Raw genomic sequence first — 7,653 nt, forward strand, 5'->3', positions numbered from 1 at the left:
CATTTATTTGAGTATAGATTGTAAACTCTTTCAATTCCACTATGAACCATTTAAAAAATAGCCTTTACTTTGTACTTGTCTTAAAGAATTTTGCTCTCAAGTTGAGGTGGCATGAGTAATGTATATGAATGACTAAAAGAGTGAGAAAGCCAAGTCTGTATGCAAAGTAGTGCTAAATCATGTTTTAAATATCAGTGAGTGTTAACAGTCTTTGAAGAATTCTCTGTTTGGCAGATAGAAATTGAATTAGATCTTAAAGGAATAAACAATTTGAATAGTTTAAGGATGCATGATTAGGCAAAGACCAGCTGTACTTACTTTGAATAGAGCAAATTAAATGGCATATAATGATTTCAGTACTTCCTCCAAGTGAAGTTATATGAAATTTCATTTCTACTAAAGATGAGTATGTGTATGTATATATGAATACATATATAAGTATGTGTGTATAATTTGCATAAAAATTTAATAATTTAAAATGAATTTCCAAATTTAAGGACCCACTACAATGAAAGAGTCATTATTATTATTATCATAATCTAAATATTTGTTAGTATTTTAAATATGATGTCAATAGGAGGTTCTAATTCAGTAATAGAACACAGTTTAGTATCAGCTGGTATCAAACAAATCCTCTCACAGTGAGGAATTATAACCTGTGGACAAATATAAAGTTAAGTAAATGGATAAATACTTAGCATGTAGGGAGGTGAGGGCATGTGGTGGGGGGTGGGAGCAGCTGGGAAGAGGGCAATGGGGGAAAAAGGAGACATATGTAATACTTTAAACAATAAAGAATTTAAATTTAAAAATACTTAGCATGAGATTTATCCTCTTAACAAATTTTTAAGTGTATAATAGATTTTTGTTGACAGTATATACAATATTGTACAGCATATCCATAGAGCTCATCCATCTTGCATTACTGAAACTTCATGCTTGTTGGTTGGAAACTCCCTATTTTCCCCTCCCCTGTCCCTGGCATCCACCAATCTCCATGTGAGTCCCTGGATTTGACTAACCGAGGCACCTCACAGAATTACTTCTTTTTTTCTGACTGGCTTATTTCGCTTACCATAATGTCCTCCTGGTTCATCTGTGATGTTGTATATTGCAGACTTTTCTGCTTTTTAAAGGCAGAATACTATTCCATTGTGTGTATATCCATTTTTATAATCCATTCATCTGTGATGGGCATTTAGGACATCTTGGCTACTGTGAATATTGCTGTAATGAATATGAGAATGCTGATATCCCTTCAATATCCTGATTTTAATTCTTTTGAATATATACCCCAAAGTGGAATTGTTGAATCATACGATAGTTCTTATTTTAAGTTTCTAAGGAAACTCCAAACTGTTTTCCACAGCATCTAATGTATTTTTAGAGTATTAGCAATAGTAAAAGTAATACAGAAAGAGATAGTGCTTTTTTCTATTTTATAGAGGAAGAAACATATGGAGAGAGAGTTTAAGTCACTTGCACAGTGTCGTGTGGCCACTGAGTGATAGAACCATAACATAAGCACACATATTCGAATGGAAAGTAATATGATGAAATTTTTCACTTGTTTTCTCATTGACAACATAAATTCTAACCACCACCATTACATTATTATCACTCATCCCAAGATGAGAGAAGACAAGAAACATGAAAAAATAATATAAAAGTCTCTACATAGCATACTTAGCTCTATGAATACACTGAGATTAATCTCTTACCTCCCAAACAAATGTATCACAGTTTAGACATTATCGATTAAGCACCAAAGAAACATAAATGCTTCATTTAGAATAGATTTTTCTAAATGAAACCATGACTATTCCTTTGGATAGACCTAGTCAATGCCTGCATTAAATAAAAATTAGGTTAACTCAGGACAAAAAATCAGTAGGGTTTTCTAAGTGCTGTCAAAAATATTATTTAACATGTTGAAAAAAAATTGACTACATTTTTTAAAAACTTCAAGTAGTTGTACTGTTTTGTTGATATAGCCACAAATGTAAAAGCTAATATATTTTAAAGCAGCAAAACATGGCTTCATATCACACAACATTTTATACATACTGTGTTATTTTATATAGTGTCTTCAGTCCCCCAGAAGTGTCATTACAGGAGTGTGTGATTGTATGGCAGTTTTATATTTATAATTGACCAGTAATGAAAATGAAAGTGAGGGGAAAAAATATAAGATGTCAGATGGTGATAAATTTATAGCACAATTTTTTCCTGTAATGTTCTATAATTGAAACAATATTTGGAAGAAATTATCTTAGAAGAAATTTTTCCTGAAGGCATGCATATGGAGAACTTTGCAAATTGCCTTTATTAAAATTTTATTGAAAACAAATTATTTAAGTTTTATTAATATTAACCCTTCAGTATAATGAGTAGTACTTTTATTATAATATTGAGTGCACAAGCATCAGAAATAACTCTATTCTTGAAAATGGTTCTGCTATGAGACTATGGTACTGAGTAATAGCTTCATGTAAGTCTTTTTTTTTAAATATATTTTATTGATTTTTTACAGAGAGGAAGGGAGAGGGATAGAGAGTTAGAAACATTGATGAGAGAGAAACATCGATCAGCTGCCTCTTGCATGCCCCCTACCGGGGATGTGCCCGCAACCAAGATACATGCCCTTGACCGGAATCTAACCTGAGACTCTTCAGTCTGCAGGCCAACGCTCTATCCACTGAGCCAAACCGGTTAGGGCTCATGTAAGTCTCTTTAATTCTTAACTCTGTGTGGACTTTTAAAAAACTGAAACATAGGGAAAACAAACAAACTAACAAACAAACATACCCAAATCTCTAAAGCTTGAGCTAATCATCTCCCACAGGTCTTCATTATAGTTCTGACCTCTTTCAGTAACACAAATTAGACATTTTCAGAACCTAGATTTGGATGAGATTTCTTGGGGAGGCCATGAAAGCAAAGGAACTGGAATCTAAAATCCTCAGCTGCTTTTCACTTTAACATGAAAAAATATAGGTCGCTAGCCTTTCAAACTCTTCATTTGCTATTGTTGTTTGTGTGTTCATTTTTTTTTCAGAAATCACCTTAAGCTAAACTCTATAATTATTTCTGTTTTTTTATGGACTTATTATTCTGTGCTCTACTGTACTTTTGTGGACAAGGATATAAAAATTTCTTCGGGGAACTAAAACATATCCTGTACCAAAAATAACATTTTGAAACTCTATTTCAGGAAAGAATTATCATGATAAAATCTTCTTCCTAGTCTATATCTATATTGACCTATGTGCCTTAATCTTTGTCAAATAAGTTATAGCCTACAGAGCAGCAATAATTCTGCATAGGGAATAAAAACTACTTTTTTAATTGGTTTTGAATATCAAAACAAAACAACTGAGGTCATTGGCTTGTTTTCCACTGTCCCATTAATTCCATTCTTCAGCCATAGGTTGGTACCCTAACCTTGGGGAGTGACATTGGAATGTGAATATTTATTTTCCGAAATTTAATACTGTGACAGGATGCACAAGAGTAAATAAATGCTTAAGTATCCAGTTATTTGACAGGCCCCAAATTTGCTAAAAATGAGCATTTTAATATCAAGCAAGGATGGATATTTTTCTTTTTTTAATATGTTTTTACTGAATTTTAGAGAGAGAGAGAGGGAGAGAGAAACATCAATTTATGAGAGAGAATCATTGATCGGCTGCCTCCTGCACACCCCCTACTGGGAATAAAGCCACAAACCTCACATGTTCCCTCACCAGGAACTGAACCTCTTGGTTCCTGAGTCGAACTTCAACTGCTGAGCCACACCGGCCAGGCAAGAATTAATATTTTTCTGACTCAGCTTACTCAACTGTCAAGCAATGATTTTGGAGAGGCTTACTCACAAGCTTCCAACTATACCTAAGATTTCATGATTTAGTGAGTTAGTTAACATTCAATATGCTACAAAGGTCACATAATGTAGTCATCAACTAAAAGATAGAAGAAAAGTTAATCATGCAGGAATCAGAGAAGACTGTTAAATATCACAATTAGTCCTTTCTCAAATGTTTGCTATGAGACATCAGAAATATAACATTTTGTTGAGTTCAAATGATAAACAAATACGAAGATATGAAAAGTGGTGATTTAACTTATATCTAAAGGCCTTATAACAAAAGTACAGAATAAATTTAAATTAGTAACTTTTTAATTTAATTTGGTGAGAGGGAAAAAAAGACCTATACTGAACTTCATTAATTAAATATTTGGAAAGCAAAACTGAACATTTTTATTTTGACATTGCCCAACTATTTGTGCAGGGGGAAAAATGCTGATTAATGATGATCTTAACAGGAATAAAACTGTGGTCTACACTGCATGGAATTGATCACATTTCACATTAATTTTTTAAAATAATGAGGTTAACAGAAGCTATCCTGCATAAATAAATTTTAGATGATCTTAATTAATTACCATAATAGTAATTTAGAACTATTATTTTCAAAATTCTTAATTTAGTAGGATATCCATTTTATTGTGAGACATAATGAGGAATTTTGGTATAAATGACATTTTATATTTAGCAATAAATTAGTCAGCATATTTTATTATATTATTAATTCAGTAACCAGGTCATGGCTTAGCTGGTACTAATATTTATTATTAACTATTTACTACTTATTAGAATATCCTTTTTTTAAAAAAAAAAATCTCTGTTGTGCTCTTCACACTGTGTATTTATAAGATTTCACCCAGATGTGTATGCCTACATGTCAGTATCAAAGGTCAGCATTAACACAATGAATCTTGCAGGAAAATAAAGTAGCCACAGAAAGTTCACATGCTCAGGCAGAGAAGAATGCTATATATTTTTTTTAAATTTAAGAATTTCTAAATTCTTACTATTGTTACCAGAGAAAAATATGCCTTGTCTTCCCCATTGCTAGTGAGAGTGGGGTCTTTGTGCTATCCTGAGAAAAGGAATTTTCAGAGGCTCACAAGGGAGGATGTAATATGGTAGAAAGCTTTACTTCTGTGGAATTACCCCCCTGGGTTTCCAAAGTCCCATTTCCCTTGGTCCAGTCATAGAAGTGTAGCTGGGGTTTCAATAGAGCTAAAATCAGAGCCAGTGTCCAGAGTTTCCGTTCCTTGTTGGAACTGGGTCCAGTCCAGCATCAGGCAGCTGCACTCCATTGGTCCATTGTGTGTGGAGGTCTTCATGACCCTGGGCTACACGGGAGAATGCCAGGAAGCCAAGCCCGAGCCATGAGCCAAGAGGGACCAAGAAAAACCTAGAGAGTAAGCTTCTTTGTTCAGGCAATTATATTTCGCGAATCTCCACACACTTGCAGTTGCCATGCCTATTCTGGTCAACAGCCTCTGTGCCCAGGTGTGATTGGCAGGTAAGTACCTTCCTATGTCATCCCAACTTTCCTGCACATACATCCATTTTTCCCTTTGTTGGATCCCTCCCCCTTAGAGAACATGCCTATAATGTCTGGCCTTTCCCTTGCTCCTTTCCTATTATTAATAACTAGCTAATTACAGTGGTATCAGAATTACTTTAGATACTAGATGATTATTCACAAATATTTAATCAACATAATTGTATTGCCATTATTAAAACACAAATTTCAACTGAGTAAATTTGAATATCTAATTGGCTTTACTAAACAATTTATGACTTGGACAGCATCCCATCTAGCAACTAGAAGGTTAAGGTTTTTATAGGAAGAAGGGTGGGGTAAGGGAGGTATTACCAAAAGAAAAGAAAGGATTATTCTTGGATCCAGACACGTTTTTTAGGAGGGAAGCATATAAGAAGGGTTTTTACAACGCAGATTGCCTCTTTTTTCTCTGAGGGATGGTGAGGTCCCATGTGACAGATTATTTTATTGGTGCTTGACCAGAAAATTCCCAAACTGATTATGTTTCTGGGAGAGGTTGAAACTGCAATTAGATCAGGTATTAAACTAGGTTTGGTATCAGGGGCTTTTAGTACGAGTGACACTATTTTGGACCTGAGGGTGTTGTTTTTCTTTTTTACTTTAACACCATCAAAATTATTTTCTCAGTAATTTTGAGTTTATGTTGATCAGTACATGTTTAAATATACTACTTTGTCCCCTGCTGGGGGCTCAGTTGATTAGAATGTCATCCTGTACACCTTTGTGAGTTCCTTTCCTGGTCAGAGCATATACCTAGGTTGTGGGTTTGATCCCCAGTTGGAGCACACAGGGGAGGCAACCAATAGATCTTTCTCTCTCATATTGATGCCTCTCTCTCTCTCTTTCTTCCTCTCCCTTCCTCTCTCTCTAAAAATCAATGAAAACATATCCTCATGTGAGTATTTTAAAAAATACTACTTTGCTATAGTAAGAGATCTACACATTTAAGTTACATTAAACTAGATATTACTTTATGTACAAGTTATAAATTTATATCTATATGTTGAGATATTTCATAGGATTTAGAGAGAGCTGATGATTCTGATGTACTTTTAAACAAGATGGCAGGTTTTTTTTTCACATGAAAGTTTCTAGTTTATTAATCCGCTCATGAAAAGTCTGCACAATCACAACAGATGAAGTTGCTGACAAATCTTTACTCTTTCTTTTGGCCAGCATCAACGATGGCCTTTGCAGTACCCCTGACTTTCTTCATTCTGTTCTTGTATTGGGGTCTTCTTCTCATACTGGCCATGTCTTGCTAGTCTATGTTTGGGTTCATTTTTCTTTGCACAATCCAAGGAATCATCAATCTTGCCAAAAGCAGTTGTCAGGCCACCGCCAAAATGAGTTCTGAATCCAAATACAAAGATGACACCTGATGTGGTCTTACACATTTTGGCTAGTTTTCCCCATATTTCTGTCTTGGGTACTGTTGCTTTCCCAGGGTGAAGGGATTCAATGACCATTTGTTTCTGCTGAAGTAGTCTGTTGATCATGAACTTCCTGGTCTGGCTAGTCACTGTGTTGTCCATGATGGCAGCGGATCTTCAAGCAGCCAGGGAGGAAAAGCAAGATGGCAATTTTTAAAAATGTTTTAATTACATGCAAATTATCTTTTACTTTATTATAACTCACTTTTCAATTTAATAAGTGTGTAAACTTAGGCCTCATTCCTAGTACAGTGTTTTTCACTTATCTAATGCTGACATTTTTCTAATTAACGAAAACCATAGTCATTATGTTTAATGTTTGATACCTATCACCTAGTAGGCCGGAAGTGCTCCTTCTCACATACCACACCTAGGAAGCAATTGCCAGTATTAGGAAAATCCAAGAGCAGAACTTTTATAATACTGAAATCTCATCTCAATAAATTTGCATATCCATTCAAAATATCATTCTTATTTAGATTTTCATATTAGGTTTTATCTAAAAAAGCATTGACTAGAAACTACTCAAGTGAAAAATGTACATTTTACAGGGCGGTTAGGAAGATGGGGAAGCAGAAAAACAATGAAGATAGGAACTTCCTGTGAGCAGCACAGAAGCGGTGCATCAAGCTCAAAAATATCAATAGTCTCTTCTGCAGCAATATTCTTAAAACTCTTAGTTAATGCAAACAATAATAGTAATGTGTGTTGTTGAAGGTAGGGTAAAAGACAGATACATTCAACTCATGTGAGGTGTGAAAATGTAAGAAATGTTTTAGAATTACAAAACCAGTATTTGT

At 34.4% G+C, this 7,653-nt stretch overlaps 1 pseudogene; it reads right to left on the reverse strand.

Annotated features, from left to right (window-relative positions):
* Positions 1-6,576: 6,576 nt before the first annotated feature.
* On the reverse strand, positions 6,577-6,955 carry LOC102433920 (annotated as a pseudogene).
* Positions 6,956-7,653: the final 698 nt, after the last annotated feature.

Source organism: Myotis lucifugus, unplaced genomic scaffold, assembly GCF_000147115.1.
Source record: "Myotis lucifugus unplaced genomic scaffold, Myoluc2.0 scaffold_0, whole genome shotgun sequence".
Taxonomy (NCBI): domain Eukaryota; kingdom Metazoa; phylum Chordata; class Mammalia; order Chiroptera; family Vespertilionidae; genus Myotis; species Myotis lucifugus.